The sequence below is a fragment of the Urocitellus parryii genome, chromosome 2 (assembly GCF_045843805.1).
Source record: "Urocitellus parryii isolate mUroPar1 chromosome 2, mUroPar1.hap1, whole genome shotgun sequence".
NCBI lineage: Eukaryota > Metazoa > Chordata > Mammalia > Rodentia > Sciuridae > Urocitellus > Urocitellus parryii.
In genome coordinates this window covers 155780646-155798073 of record NC_135532.1, presented here as the reverse complement: position 1 = coordinate 155798073, position 17428 = coordinate 155780646, and the positions used below count along the sequence as shown (strand labels likewise).

The 17428-nt window shown below is 35.1% G+C and overlaps 1 long non-coding RNA gene across 2 annotated transcripts in view; it reads left to right on the top strand.

Annotated features, from left to right (window-relative positions):
• Nucleotides 1-606: 606 nt before the first annotated feature.
• The window catches only part of LOC113188251 (uncharacterized), a 155195-nt gene continuing 138373 nt past the window's right edge, over nt 607-17428 (top strand). For both annotated transcript variants that reach the window (XR_013342740.1, XR_013342738.1), the window contains exon 1: nt 607-791. This is a non-coding gene — a long non-coding RNA (uncharacterized LOC113188251). The remainder of the gene's footprint in view (nt 792-17428) is intronic.

Genomic DNA, 17428 nt, shown 5'->3' with positions numbered 1-17428 from the left:
TAGAGACAAGGGTAATAAATAGTACACTCTCAATTCAGTCACTACTGGAACATTCTTGATATTTTTTCAATAATAAGAATTGATATTTTTGTATTATACAACTTAGAAATATTAAATCACCATTCCAAATGCCCTTTATTGAGATATGCCATATGAGACAAATGCTGTGGTGTTTTTACTGGAAAGCTGCAATATTCCAGTGATGGCTGGGCAGTTATTAGGTGACTTGAGGGAAATGGGGTAGCGTAGTCCTCAGCTTCTATGTTGATCAGACAAGAGCCCAGCTGCCAGGGGAGTTGGGCAAGAAGCTTGGCCCAGGGGAAGTATCCTGGCCTCTTGGGCACAGCTCTATTACCCTCTGGGCCTGTCTGTTGTCTTCCCTTAGTCACGCTTCATGCTAACATGAGAGGAAAATGCCCTCACTGGAACGTTAGAACATGAAGGGCTTTTACAAGTGTCATTTCTGACAGCTTCTGAAAGGGCTTTTCAGCTGTCACTAGAACCCTGCTGGGTTAAACATATTTCTTAACATGTGGAGGAATGGTGAGGCTTACAGCCTCTGCTTGCTACTCTGTGCTGCTCCTGGACCTGTTTTCTGCTTGGCTTGCCAGTATTCTAATCCTGTGGGGCTCGCAGCTGCCGCACACTCATACCAGTTTCAATTTGGTGTTTCCAAGCTCTGGAAGATTTCGCCACTTCTGCTAGAAGTTCTCCCAGTTGTTACCACCTGGATGGCTTCCAGTTCAGAGGAAAAGCTGGAGAGACCGCCCTCCTTCTCTTAAGTATGAGCTGTAAGTTTGTGGAGGACAGCTGTGTTAACTGCTTGAGCCATGTCACTGCAGAGGCTGTGCAGAGGAACACTTAGGGTCACTCCCCATGTTTTTCTAGTCCCCTCTGTTGCTTCTTGCCAAAAGAGTATCTGGGTTAACTTCAATTTCCTATTAAGCAGGAGATCTTTCCTTTGTAGGACTACAGTATAAACTGGTGATGATCAGTCTTGACATTTAATTCCAGTAGCTTTTTAAAAGGGATCTACCTCGTGTATTCAAGTGAAGCCTTCAGTTTCTTGCTGTTTCCAATCTGTAAATATGGGTTCCAAATTTGTCAGGGTAAAGTGTATCTCCCAGGAGTCATGTGGATTTTTGCAAACATTTTCTCATTTAATCCTGGCAAAAGCCCTATGATCTAGTTACTTTACTCCTGTTTTAAAAATAGAGACAGTTCAGAGGACTAAGTATCATACCCTGATACAAATTTGTAAGTGATAGAAATAGTTTCAAAATCAACTTAGTCTAATTCCAAAGCCAGTGTTCCTTCACTTGAATATACTTATTCCATGATCAGTTCATACCTTTAAAAACATATAAATGTCTTAATATTCATATGTGAAGGCTATTTACCTGTCTTGTTATATTCTGCCAAAACCATGCCAAAATTATTATCTAGTTTATAAGATGTGATAAATATGTTTTCTTATTTGTGCCAAATGAGAGCTATACCTTAATATTACACATGCCTTTTGATGCTATGAAATGATACCAAAACCTGTGCCTACATGTGGCATTTTCAGAAAAGTTCTGCTTTCAAAGTAGATTTCTAATCTATACCTTGCTGAATATTTAAGATAAGTCAGCATTTTCTGAAAGGGTACAAGCAAGAAAGGACATTTTGGTAGAGGCTTGGACATGTATGTTGGTATCTTCTAGAAGACTTGTAGAGTACTAGCAAGTTCTGGATCTGGATCAGAAAAGGAGGCCAGAGAGCAGCATAGTTAAGACTATGGGTCTATGATGCAATAGAGTTGGGCAAACCCCATCTCTGTCACTTAGTAGCTGTATGATGTTAAGCAATTAATTTCTTTGATTCTCCATTAATCATCTTTAATATGGATATAACGTTTCCATCCCCTTCCCACAGATTTATTGACATTAAGCAATAAGATGTATTCTTCATACATTAGTAAAATATATGGTATACAGTAAGATCTGATGAAGTGTAGCTATTATTTCCTAGGACTATCAATGAAATGCCTTCTATAATTTGCTAAAGTGTTTATATTTTTGGTAAGATCTTCATAAACAATGTAATCAGTAAGCACCACATTAAATTGATGTTTATGCCAAATAATACTGAACTGCATGGATCAGAAGTTTGTGAAAGTGTAAAGAGCAAGTTTCAGGAACAATATATGAAATAACAATGTACTAGAGATGTATAGAATAAATGACAGGTGATAATATAAAGGGGGCTGAATTGAATTGCACTGATTGTTTGGTTTGAGAAAGAAGGAACTAGGGTAATTCTGGTTTAGGCCTGGTTGAATGGGTAGTATTAATATCCAAGGAAATGAATCTAAGAGTAAGCAGATTTAGGGAAAATATTATTTTTGAGGTATGTGATTTAGATGCCTTTGGAAGAGCCAGGTGAAAGCATGTGACAAGCACCTAAAAGAAAGCCCAGTGCCTAGAAGTTGCTCAAAAATATTAGGTGAATAAATAAGAGAGTAAACATGGGAGTCAAATATCAATAAATTAAGGTATGAAATTTAATGATGTTCCTTAAGAAGGAGAAGAAATCCAGGGAATAGGCCTATTGAGATCTGCTAACATATAAGCACTCATAAAAATAAGGTATCTCAGAGGAGAGATGGAGAAGAAATGTCAAAGAAAGGGAAATAAATCAAGGTAGAGTTTTGCAAGGGCAAGGAATTATTCCAGTTATTGTTCCAAGCTGTCTTCTACAATGTAAATATTCACAGAGTGGACAAATAAGATGTACTATGAAAGGAATCCACATTTGATGATGAGATTAATCATTTTTCACCTTTTTAAAAGTTCCTTCAGTGGAGGTAGGGGCAATCAATGACTTGAAAATAATTGGAGATTAGGATTTGAATGTAGCAAATGGTGATTGAATGTAATGAGGTGTTCAATGAACATAGTTGTCAAGAGATGGGGAGATGGGGTGGGGAGAAGATTGAAATAGGGTTCTTCTACTTGACTATATGAATGCATGAGCAGAAGCAAAAAGGAAAACTACAGGATAGAATAGCTTGTCCAGTAGAGAATTGAAGAGATTGGAAGGGGTCATCTAAAGAGCATGTGCAATGGAATTAATCTTGAATAATAGGAAGGCCAGGTTTCTGGCTGTTTTTGGTAGAAAAAGGATGAGATGAGTCAGAAAGTTGAGAGGGTCCATATTTACTAGCTTCATTGCGCAGAGGAGATTAAGTTTCTGTTGAGTACAAAATGGATTATAGTGAGAAGGGGACTTGAAGAGACATTGGAATAGATGCTGTGGCGAATTAAACCAGAGTTGCATAGCAGTGGTTTGATGATCCTGAATTTGGAGACAGAATATTTGGTTTATTCTAGGAATGATAGATGGTTGCATTGATAAATATAAGTATAGCTGTTGGGAAAGGAATTGTGGTACTGAGGATAATGGCAGAAGTTGTGTATAATGAAAGCATCCTGGGTTTGGGTTAGGGAAGGAACAAGTCATAGGAGGAATTAAACAAGGAATAGACTAAACATCACAAATTTTGTATGGTATGAATATATAGTGGACATCACCAGGTGCTAGCAGCAGGTTGCCTGATTCCATTCTTTATCTGCTTCTGTGAATATTACAATGGGAGGGTCAGGGATCTCCTGCCAAGTTGAAAGACTTCAAAATGTGTTTAATAAAAGATGTAACTATTTTTTGTTTAAAACTCCAGCCCAATGTAGAATGTCACTTACTATGTAATTTTAAACACTCAGTTAATTCTTGTGATTTTTGGGGGGTGACAAAAACAAATAAAATCAACTTGTGGGGCTGGGATTGTAGCTCAGTGGAACAGCACTTGCCTAGCATGTGTGACGTACTGTCAGCACCACATATAAATAAATAAAATAAAGGTTCATCAACAATTTAAAAATAAATAAAAAATAAACACATAAGCAAATAAAATCAACTTGTATCTAACTATTACATTTATATTCAATTCCAAAAGTAAAATGTTCAATTAGAGTCAACAAGAAACCCCTAATCTGAGGTCTTTCAGATTTTATTTTTTTATTCCAAAGATTTCTGAAACGGGGCTCCTGGTCTTTGAGGACAGAAATTGTTTTTCCTATACTAGGGCAGAACATAAAGATCTTTAGATTAAGGAAATTTAGGTTATAATATTGTAGTTTATAATGACAATGCACATACAGTCTTAATAGGCAAATTGAGCTAAATATGTGTCTTTCAAAAAACAATTAGCTTCAGTTACATTAGAGGCAATTTCAAAGCTAAACTAGCATGACATTTCATGAATCATTCCTATCTTTATATAAGTTGACCCCTACATACAAAAATGAAGTCTTTTAGAATAAATTTATAACTACATATACTGATAAGTTGAGAAATTTTTAAATGTCACAAAATTGTCATAAGCAATAATTTTATTGGAATTGCTTTTCACAAGAGAGTGCTTCTCTTTATTACTTCTGAAGAATTTGTTTTTTGGATACACTCTGTGTTGATTTCTGTGAAAAGTAATAATGCTATTTATTTGAAAGGTCCATTTTTTTCCTTGAGAATAAACTGATTCTTCTTATTCTTTTGTCTAATATACAAGCATTGTAGGTATAAATCAAGTTACAAATTAAGTTAGATAACAGATTGATTCTGACAATTGTGTTCAAATGAAGTAGCCTGGATCCAGTAAGATTCTATTGACTTCCAGAAATGGCACTTGGGATAAACTTGTGGTACTAATGTGATGGTTACGGCTGGATATTTGTACTCAGCTGTGGTACTAGGATAAATATAAATTGGTAAGATTGGATAAATAACATTGTTCAGATGTTCTGAATGATGGCATATCTAATGTAATTGTATTTGCTAGTTTCTATGTGTTGAAGCAAAAAATGATTTTGAACCATATATAATTTTGATAGTGGAATTCAATTCATTTACTTCTATAATATGCTACAGATTATAAATTTTCATTACAATGATCCAATCACTTGAGGAAAGAATGCATTTTAAATCAGTTTTCATGCCAAATATATCATTTGTGGAGCTATGCTGCTTAAATTTTGACAAACCGATTTCCTTACTAAATTTGAAAATAAAATGAAAGCATTAAAGCCATCTTTATTAGCATCATGATATAGTAATACATATATTCCTGTAATAAATATTAAGAGCTACTAATAGAACAGCTTTTAAAGTGGGAGAATTCTCATACAGACTTATGGTAAATTGTTAAGATATGATTTTGAAGGCCTGGGTATTGAAATATGACTTAAACATTTAAGAACCCTATCAGCCCCTCTAGGTAGATAATAAATATCCCCTTTAGATAGTCCAATGAGATGTTGTGGGCTCTAAAGCCCAGGCAAAATGGGCTATATTTATTACAAGATTGTGAAAGACTATGTGATCACTCGCTAATTGATTACTACAACTTCCTTATGAGTTAAAAGGCTGATTTTACTTATTGTTCTTTTTGTATCTGGTCACTGTTCAAGAGGCTAACACTTGAATCAATCTCTTTTGGACCCAGTAGCTATATAACTCAATTGTATGATTCTGAGTTGATGTATAATACTTAGAAATTCATTGATATTCTACTTTAAAAGATAACTCATTTTATCAAAGGTTTTATTCCTATCCTGATGCACTTATCTCTTACTTCTTAATTTTAAGTTTAACTTTGTGGCTTGCCAGTGTTTCTGATTTCTGTCAGGCAGAATCATAGAATCATGATTAGAAATAATCTTTAAAGTTTCAGGTTCTGACACTAAGCATGAGTTCCCTCTTTGATATTTCTGAAAGATGGGCACTGGGCCAGGATCATAAATAAGTTTTATTCTCTGGATTCTATAGGAAGAACACCCTAATTTGTGTCTCTACCTAGTAACCCTGGTGGAGGAGGGGTGATTGCAGTTTTTCAAAGTCAACTTTTCAGTTAAGAGGCAATTTTAATGATTTTATAGTTTTATTTTTATTTAAGGTAAAACTTCATTGGCAGTGGCCCTAGGAATAGTATGGAACTTCTATTTTTTTCAGCATTTTTAATAAATGATATGTACATCTTTGGAAAATTCTTAGCCTCTCCACATTGTAAAGACTAAGGAAGTGTGTTTGGAAGAGAACCAAAAGGGTATGTATGACCATAGACCATTTGATAATATTAATCAGTCATCTAAACAGAATCCAGTACCTATTATCCAAGAAAAAGGGAGAATGACCCTGAAGATAACTTAGAAAGCATCAGAGCTGCCACTCCTATCACAGACCCAGAGTAAAAGGACCAATGGTACCCGCAGGATCTCAGTGCATCCTATCTGGCACTGCCTAACATCACAGTCTCTGCTTACAGTACTCCAGGTACCATACCCTTTCACTGCCCCAGTTATGACTCTTGAGGTCCCTGATGTAGTGTGGGCTGTATGCAACATATCCAATGGGGCATGCATCCCTATCCTAATTTTACAAGACAGGTCTCCCTTCAGAGTCACAGATATGGGACCCCACCTCCAAGGATCCATGGGGCCCAGGTAGAGAACTGGTGTAAGGGTAGGGCCAAGGCATAGAGATGCTGGGGTGGGGTAGGGTCACTCATGGGGTAATTTGCTTGGAGACATGGGAGACTCCGCCTGGCAAAGCTGTGGGGGAATAAATTCTTCCCCAGTGGTTTAGGAGGGTAGAACCTTCTTCAGGGAGACTAGAACATCCACCCAAAGAGGATTTTTCTTGAATTTTAAGGTCTAATGGATTTTATTCCATTGGATTTTGGACTTGAATCCTGTTACCCCTCCTTTTTTTTTTCCTGGTTCTCCCTTTTGAAATGGGAATATCTTTTATATGCCTGTCTTGTCCCATTATTGTACTTTAGAATCACTTAACTTGTTGGTTTAATAGATTCACAGATGGAGAGCAATTTGCCTCAGGATGAAATGTACCTTGAGTCTTCATTTAAGAGGTAGCTTTAATGATTATAGTTTTACTTTTATATAAGATAAAACTTCTTTGGAAGCAGCCCTAGGAATTAAGGGCCTACTAATTTAGATGGTATTTAATGAGATTTTGAACTTAGATTTTAAAGTTGATGCTGGAATAAGTTAAGATTTTTTATGCCATTAGAATGGAATGAATGTATTTTGCAAGTGAGAAGGATGCAGAATGCCATGGGCAATGTTTGCATCTTCTCCAAATTCATAACTTAGTCTCTAATATAATGGTATTACGTAGAACCTTAGGTAGGCAATTAGATCATGAAGGTGGAACTTTCAAGAGTGGGATTGATGCCTTTATAATAGAGACCCCAGGGACATCCCTTACCTCTTCTTCCACATGAAAATACAACAAAGAGTAGGCCTTCTGTGAACTAGAAAGTGGGCCTTTGTGAACATCAAAACCTGCCAGCATGTTTGTTTTGGACTTCCTTGCCTTTACAACTGTGAGAAGCCAATTTCTGTCTGGATAAGCCACCTAGTCAATTGTATTTTATCAGAACAACACAAATGGGCTAAGACAGATATTATTCAATTGTGGAATAATGACATCTTTACTACGTGGAATCTTTCAATCTATGAACATTGTACATTTCTTCTTCTATTTAGATCTTCTTGAGTTTCTTTCATCAGTGTTTATTTGGAAGTTTTAACATGCAGATCATATGCATGTTTTGATAAGATTATTCCTGAGTATTTCATTTTCTTTAGAATGATTGTAAATGTACTGTTTCCCTTCCCCTCCCCTTCTTGTACCAGGGATTAAAACTGTGGGTGCTTAACCACTGAGGTAAATTCCCAAACCCTTTTTTTATTTTGAGGCAGGGTCTCACTAAGTTATTTAGGGCCTTGCTAAGTTGCTGAGGCTGGCCTTGAACTTGCAATCCTCCTGCCTCAGCCTCCTGAGTTGCTGGGATTATCAGAATTTGCTATCTTTATTTTAAATTTGTCATATTCACTGTTGTATATAGAAATGCTATTGACTTTTAGGTGTTGATCTTATGTCTTGCAACCTTACAGAACTTACTTATGGTTCTAGTAATATTTATTTTTGTATATTTCTTGGGATTTTCTATGCAAACAATAATGTCATCTGCAGATAGGGAATCTTATTTCTTACATTCCAAGCCATAAGTCTTCCCCCTCCCCCACCATTTATTTCTTTTTTTATTGCAGTTGAGTGAAATCGTGAGAAAAGGCTTTCTTTCCTTGTTCTGTTTTAGGAGGAAACATTTAGTGTTTTAGCATTAAGAACATTTGTTTTCCCTTTATCAAATTAAGGTAGTTGCCTCTCTCTTCCTAAACTCCTCAGAGTTTTTCTTACATAATTATGGTTGTAAAGTTTTGTCAAATACTGTCTCAATCATATCAATTGATACGATTGTGTAATTTTTCTTCTTTAGATGTTAGTTTGGTGGATTACACTGATTAATTTTTAAATTTGAAACAGCCTTTTATATCTGGAATAAGTCCCAGTTGGTTGTGGTATTTAATTCTTTATATACATTACTAAATTTGATTTACTTAATAATTAAGGATTTTATGTGAAAATTTATGAGAAAGTTGGTCTGTACTTTTGTTTTCTGTCTTATCTTTGTATAACTTAGATATTTAAGTAATATTAGCCTCATAAAGTAAGCACTGGAGTGTTCCTTATTTGCTGGAAGAGATAGTACAGAATTAGTAGTGTGCATTCTTCTTTAAGCATTGGGTAGAGTTTGCCAGTGGAACCATTTGACCTAGAGATTTTTTTCAGAAGTCTTTAAGTTATAAATTCAATTTCTTTTGTGGTTATAGGACTAGTAAGGTTATTAGCTTCATCTTAATATTTGGTAGATTTTGGTGTTCAAGGAATTGGTACATTTCTTCAAACCTGTTGAATTTATAAGCATAAAGTTGATTGTAGTATTACTTTATAATTTTTAAATAACTGCAGGATTTGTTGCAATAACCTCTGTTTCATTTTTTACATTTGTAATTTTTTTCTCTCTTTTAAAATAATTAGCTAGAGGTTTGCCAGTTTTATTAATATTCTCGAACAAGCAGTGTTTTGCTTCATTGATTTTTCTGTCTCGTTTTCCTGTTTCCAATGACACACATTTCTGTTTTTTATCTTTATTACTTTTATTTTTGCTTACTTTGGGTGTATTTTTCTTTCATTTCTAATTTTGGAGATAGCAACTTATTAATTTGAGACTTTTCCTCTTCTCTGATGAAAGTTGTTTTCTCTCAATCATACTTTGTTTTTCACATATTTTGATATATCTTAATTTTCATTCAATTCTTTTCTATTTTTAAAACTTCCTTTGAGTTTATTTGATCCATGGATTGTTTAGCCATGTATTGTTTAATTCCCATAAGTTTAAAGATCTTCTGTTATGGATTTCTAGTTTGAGTCTATAGAGTAAAAAAAAAATAAGTAAATTTCAATTTAAAAAAAATGTTAAGGTTTGTGTTGAGATTCAGATTGATGAATGATTCATGGGCACTTCAGTAAAACAGTATATTCTATGTAACTAGGCATAGGTGTCCTTTTGGTTGTACTGTTTAGATGTGTATATCATTGCTGATCTTTGTCTAGTAGTTTTTTCAGTTGATGAATGTTAGATATTGAAATCCTCAACTATGATTTATCTATTTTTTTAACTCTACTAATTTTGCTTGAAACTATTTTCTTGTTTAGTGTGTACACATTTGAATTATTATTTTCTCTTGATGGATTGATCCCTTCATCATTAAATAATATCATTCTGTAGAAGCTTTATATAGCTGTGAGAAAATCCTTGAGAAAATCAACTTAAAGGGGGAAAGATTTATTTTGTCTCATGGTTTCAGAAATTTCAGTCCATGGTTAGCTGATTGCATTGCTTTGGGTCTGAGGTGAGGCAGAACACTATAGAGGAAGGCAGCCAGGAACAAGTGTGAGGGTGTGGAGAGAGAGATAGAGAGAGAGAGAGAGAGAGAGAGAGAGAGAGAGAGAGAGATAGATAGATAGATAAAGGGCTAGGGACAAAACATACCATCCAGGGCACACTTCTGGTGACTGACTTCTTCCAACTAGGCCCCACCTCCTATAGTTTCTACAACCTCCCAATAATGTCATAGATTTATGAATTCCTCAATAGATTAATCCACTGATGAGGTTAGAGCTCTCATAATCTAATTGCCTTCCCAAAGGCCCCACCTCTGCACATTCCTGAATTGGGGACCAAGCCTTCAACATATGAGCCTTGGGAGGTATTCCAGATCAAAACTATAACACATTCTTTGTCCCTAGTAATATCCTATTAATTACTTGAAATACAGTGTAGCTTATCAGATATTAATACATCCCTCTACATTTAAAAAAATGGATTTTCTATTCTTTTATTGTCAACCAACCTATATTGAATTTTCTGAGTTTCCTGTGAACAGCATAAAATTGGATCATAGTTTTTTTATTCACTTTGACAAGACCATATTAGTTTGCAGGTCCTGGCCTCATTTTGTAAATTTGATTCTGGTGGAAGCTTAATTTTTAAGAACTTTGTGCTGCTGTTTTCATTTATTAGCTGTTGAGTGCTTCTTGGGCTCCCACGGGTCTCCCCAGTGCAGGCTCCTGGTGCTTCTGGCTGGAAGAAGGGAGAGTATGGTCTAAGATGATGATAAGCACTTCTTTCTGCCTGCTTTGGTTCTGCCTAGGAGAAGAGATTCTCTGGTCCTTGTGGACCAAAAGGCAGCTTGAGCTGGGCTACTTGATGTCCTGGATTCCCATTTGCTGGTGCTGTATGGTAACCCTCAGTTGGGAGAATAGTCTTGGGCCCACATAAGAGGAGAGTGCTTTCTTGGCCTTTTTGTCAGTGGAACTTCTGATCAGTCTTCAGTACTGCTAGGCCTTCTGGGTTTTTGCAGGGTTTCCATTTGATTTAGGAAGAAAAAAATAATAATAAGCCTTTCTGGATTGCCTTCTGTTGTTAGCTTGATGTTGGGAAATACCAGAACCGAGTAACTATCTTCTGTTCAGTTAGAGATCATGAAAAAGTCTAGTGCTCTATCCTTACAGTCCTGGGGTCCCTAATCAGTTTGTCTTCCTGTCTCTACACTTCTGTGTTTTCCTTTAGTTGCCTCTTGTGTTATGCTCAAATTGGGGACCTCCAAAGACCACCAGAGACCCAAGATTGATGTAAGCAGCAAAGAGGTATTTATTGCGAGCTAGCTTGGTCCTCAGCGCGCACACACAGCAATTGGTAACACTGAGAGGCCCTGAGCCCAGGGTTTGCAGCATTTTTACACATTCTTTGGAGAGAGCAGGGACTTCACATACATCATAGCCTTCCTTAGCAAATCATCACACACCGTGGGAAAATCAAATAACAACTCTAAAACATGATTAGCACATTCACTGGCAGGAACAAGTTGGGTAGGGGGGATTGGTCACTACAAAAGGGGGATTCATTTAAACTGATTGGTTTAAACCATGAGGATGTTGCAAGGGGAGTACATGCCAAACTGCAGGGCTTCTAGTTTAGATACTGGTCACCACACCTAGGTGGAAGCCATCTGGAATTTCAGATATGTGATTATCTTGGCCTATCTGCGGCTTTTCCAAGAACTGTTTCCACAGAGCTTTTCTGTAGTTTCTTTTTCCTGACTTTAGGACTACAATAAGTCAGAGGTTAAGTTTCAGAGCAAAATAAGATCCCAAGCAGAATGAAATTGCTTAGGTCTTTCATTTGCATTATTTCCAAGAGTTGTATTTATACTTACTACACATTGTCAAGGAGCAATGAAACAAATTTATGCCATGTTTTCCACTACGCACTATATGTCTTAATTCTAGGAAATGCCCTATGACATGGGAATATTTGCCTCCAGGCTGCCTACTTCACAAGATGTTTTTCCTCAGTTGTTGCTGCTATGACTGTCAAAAATGTTTTGAAAATATTAAAAAATATTTTATATTATTTTAATTCATAGTCTAGTAAAAATGAAAACCATGCATTTGGGAAGATTACATTTTAATATTTTTCCAGTGATTTTGCATTCCTTCTAGTTTTTCCCAATAAATGAACAAGGGACTTTTGAATTGTTCTCCACATTATTGTCAAATATTATAGTTTTTGGTATGTAATTTTACCCATTTAATAAGTTTATTTATATTTAATCTATTTCATTATTTTAGATCTTTAAAGATGACATGAATTTTGTATCTGATGTTCTGAGGTATAATATGTGAATATGGAGACTTGCATCATTTAAATAATTTAGATATATCGTTATTATATACATTTTATTCATTTTTTTCTTTTAATAGCATTTTACAGGGATTTAAATACTCTCAAAATGTCATTGATAAAATGGAGGAAAAACAGGAGTTTAACAGAGCTATGATCTCTGTTGTTTGTTAACATTGCACTCTTTTTTCCCCAAAAGGGTCTATCCATCTACAGAGCTTCATTTGTTCTGAATATAGGTTTTGCTCTCTCATATTTCCTATGATTTTTTTTTCATTCAATGTTTACTCTAAAACTTCTTCTTTCTGGTTCACACAATTCTGATTAGGTTCTTTTAAATGAGGGAAAATGTTCTGTTATACTATCAGTCTGAGATACCTTTTGATTGCTTTTGTGTTTGTGGGTCAGTGGTTTTCTTTTTCATGAATATGTAGGATTTATCTTTTTATCTCCTTTTAATAAAAGTTGTCAGCTTTTAAGAGTGATATAATTAAAATTGCACTTTTATAATTTTGACATGGCTATCAGGGAGAGGAGTACAATTTTAAGATATGCCAACTAGTTATATGAGATTTGAACCCAGATATTAGCCTTTGGGCTGATCTGGCTACCTGTATGACACTATCATAAATCAGAATTTGAAGAATTGTTGTCAATTAAATGGGCTCTTTAGGATTATGAAGTTGTTTTGGGCATTCATATAAGATGAATATTTCAGTTTCTGACTACTAAAGTGTTTTGTTCTAACTATTCACTCCTAGGAATTCATGGTCATATAAGATATAACTATTATCTAAAAATGAACGTTATGGTTTGGATGTTAGGTGTCCCCCAAAAGGTCATGTGTAATACAATGTAAGAGAGTTCAGAGGAGAAATGATTGGGGTGTAAGAGTCTTAACCCAATCAGTGATTAAATCCCCTGATAGGAATTAACTGAGTGATAACTGAAGTGGTAGGGTGTAGGTGGAGGAGGTGGGAATTGAGGTGTGGCTTTGGGTATTTATTTGTATCTGGCAAGAGGAGTGTTGCTCTCTGCTTCCTGATCACAATGATATGAGTTACTCCCTCTGCCACCCTTTTGCACCATGATGTTCAGCCTGACCTCAACCCGGAGCAATGGAGCTATCCTTCTATGGACTAAGACCTCTGAAAATGTGAGTCCTCAAATAAACTTTTACTTATCTGTAATTGTTCTAATCAGGTCCTTTAGTCACAGCCATGAGAAAGCTGATTAAAACACTGACTTGCTCAGATGAAACTTATTCACTCTTAGTTTTAGACAATTCTTATGACCCAAGGTAGTTCTCAAACTTATTTTTCTTATAAATAAACATTCCTCCACCATTTTAATATTTTCTCTATCTCATTCCATTTCTCTGGACAGTAACTCAGTTGTGTGATATGAGAAACTATTTTAACACTCGGACCAGAGGAGCAGGAGATGCCACAGTTAAGTCCATGGCTTTATAATCTGAATGCATCCAAACTCCAAAACTGAGTAGTTTAACTATGTAAACTTGAGCCAGTTAATTGAAGTACTTATACCTCAAAACAAATTGAAAAGATGGTGGTTTATATTTTGGGTTGTCAGCTTTTAAGAATGATATAATTAAAATTGTACTTTATCTGGCCTGAGGCCCACCTTTATCTGCCCCCCTATGATTGATTTATTTTTTTCCTTACTGGCGTAATTCACATGCCATAAAATTCATCCTTTTATGTGTACAGTTTACCATTTTTCTACATATCCACAAGGTTTTGCAACCATTACCATTATTAGATTTCAGAACATTTTTATTGACCTCAAAAGAAATACTGAACCATCCCCATAGAACCCCTAGAAACCACTGTTTATTTTCTATGGATTCTTTTCTGGATATATAATTTAATAGAACCATAAAAAATATGGTCTTTCATGTTTGACTTCTTGCACTTAACCTGATGTTTCAAAACTCACCCATGTTGTGGCAGTATTTCATTCTTAGTTGAAGTGGAATTATATTCTGTTGCATGGATATATCATCTTTTGATGTGAGCTACTCAGTCACAGTCATCTTCCACTTTTCCTTGCTACGAGTTTTTGTGTGAACCTATTTCAATTATCTTGCTTATGTACCTGAAAGGAAAATTACAAGGTCACATGGTAACTCTGTTTCTGTGTTTAACTCTTTGAGGAACTGCCAAGTGGTTTTCCAAAATTACTATATTATTTATTTTACACTCCATCAGCTGTGTATGAGGGTTCTGATTTCTCTTTACACATTGCTACATCATATATTATTATTAATGTTATCACAGTCATTTTTATGAATGTGAAGTGGTGTCTATTATTTCATAGAGGTGTTGTTTTACATTCAGTTAATGATTAAAGATGTTGAGAATCTTCTTATAGGCTTATTGGCCAAATGAATTATCTTTCAAGAAATGGTTTATTTTCCAAGGCATTTTCCATATATTTTTTTCCTATTTTCTGATACTGAAGATTGAACCCAGGAATGCTTAACCACTGAGCTACATCCTCAGCCCTTTTTATTTTCTTATTTTAAGACACAGTCTCTCTGAGTTGCTTAGGGCCTTGCTAAGTTGCTGACACTAACTTTGAACTTCTGATCCTCCTGTCTCAGCCTCCTGAGTTGCTGGGTTTATAGGCATGAGTGACTACACCCAGCTCATTTGTCCATTTTTAAAATGGGTTATTTATCTTTTTATCATTGAGCCTTAGAATTTTTTTATATTAGATTGTAATCAAATATATCATTTGCAGGTATTATCTTGCATTCTATGAGCTGTTCTTTTACTTACTTTATAGTGTCCTTTGATGCACAAGAATGACTTTACTGTCATTAATTTTTTTCTATATATTTTGTTCTCTATATTATTAATTTATGCTGTAGTTTTTATTATTTCTTATTATTTATTGGTTTTTTATCTTCTCTAGTTTGTTAAGGCTGAGAATTAGATTATTTATTTCACACATCTCTTATTATAATTACCACTTATTATATTTTTATAACAATCTTTTATCTCTGTAAAACAGATTTTAATTTATTTTAATAAAGGGCAGTCTGTAATTTTTGTTTTCTACAAAGTGTCCATATATCCTTATATATTGCAGACAATTAGATATTAGTGAATTGAACTGATTTTCATGCATCTCTCTTCTGTTTCACGTTTTTTTAAAACACTTTCATTTTATTTATTCTTTACGTGTTGCTGAGGATCAAACCCAGTGCCTCACACATGCTAGGTGAGCGCTTTGCCATTGAGCCCCAGCACCAGCCCCCAAAGCAGTTTGAGTTCTTAATAGTTTCTGTCTATCCTAATTTCATAGCATCCTTACTTATTTGCCGGACTCCATCTGTTTTCACTTTTAACCAATGTATATATTGTGTGTTCATAATTTTATAACCTGAAGCAAATTATACCTGTTTTCTTCCTCAAACACCATACTGTCTTCAAAATAAAATCTCGTGTACTGAAGACAGCAACTAAAATTCTCTCATCTCTTAAACTTATGTATATGACATCCAACTCTAAACTATATCTATATGTCTTGGCCCCTTGAACAAGCTCTGTGGTGTCATGGTACACATTGGAATAACATGAAGAAATCGACTATGCACAACTGCTCTTGACATGGGTAATTGTCTAAGGGTTTCTGGCTGTTTCATTCTTTACTCACCTGCTCCCTAGATTTGAGAACTTATTTCATCACAGTTCTAATTTATTTATGACACAACTTGAGGAAGCTTTGTGTTGTGCTTATGTGCACTTGAGCCTTGTTCCTGTCTCCTTTTATGGGAAACCTTCCCCTGCCCTAATTTCATAGGCTTCCCTCCACCTGCCTCACCTACCACTTTGCTTTCATTGTCAAAATGTATACCTGTATTTTAAGATCTGACTCTGATGTTGCCTCAAAACCTTATCTGGACTTCTTTTTGTTTTTTCCCTAGCATCTTTTTCATATATTTAAAGATGAAATTGCAGATATTCTCTATGGTATTAGTTATATCCTTGTTACCATCTCTTTCTTCATCTCCATAAGGTTGCAGATTTTTATTTTCATACTATTCACTTTTTAATCTACTTACTTTTAAATCTTTCTTGGCAGATAAAATAGTAACCTACATATATAGACATAGAATAAACTTTTTCTAGTTGGATTGCTAGCATATACAAGTAATATTTTAGGCTACAAACTGAAGAAAACAATTAGATTAATAGAACTGTTAGTCATTTCTTTAAAAAATTAATCTTGACTTTCCTACCTCATTTTCTTATAATCATTAGTTCAATATTTCTTAAACATTAGTGTGCATAGCATAACCCAAAGGACTTGTTGAAACAGATTGGTAGGCCCCAAGTTATAGTGTTTCTGATTCTATAGCTGTAGGGCAGTGTCTGAGTTTAGCCTTTCTAATAAGTTTGCATGTGATGTTGATGCTGCATGAGGTTACAAATATGATTATTTTGCTTTATGAAGTCTTGCAAAAATATTTCGAGGATTTTTTTTGCATATGTATAACAGGTAGAATTGTTGGGCATACATGAAAACTAGAGGTTTTCAATACATGAAAAGTTGAACTCCACCATACTTCATTAGTCTTATGCGTAGGTGATAATGACTTTCCTTCAGCATATAGTTTTTTTTATATGTAATGGTATTCTCAATTTGCAGACATATGATGTTGTGCCAGAAGAGTTTCTCCCTGTGGCTCAGGAATTAAGAAAGATTCTTAGATCCTCTGTTTTTTATTTATTATCCACTAGATGTTAGAGGTCACGAAGTCTACATTATGGTTGTGTCCTAGTTCTGAAGCAAAGAGGGAAGAAAACCAGGTGCAGACTCTGATTCCATATTGAAAATAACTGATGATAGCAAACGTGTAAAAGAGAGATGAAAACAACTAGCAGTGAGATAGACACATGTACCTTGTGCCACGTGATTTTTTTCTTATATCCTGTGAAGGGCATTTCGCCTATAAATAACAGTCAATTATTAAAGGCAGTGTCATTTTAATTATGTTGTGATTTCACCATGGCTTTATGGATGACACTTGTGAAGCTGGCCATCATTTATAACATTGCTTCTTTGAATGATGCTTCACAGTTCCAAAATAGTAATTTGTAGATCAACTCAGGGAGCACAACATACCTACAAATTAGGTACTGCATGTACTGCAGTTTCTAAAGCATATTTATTCTGCTCATTTCCTAA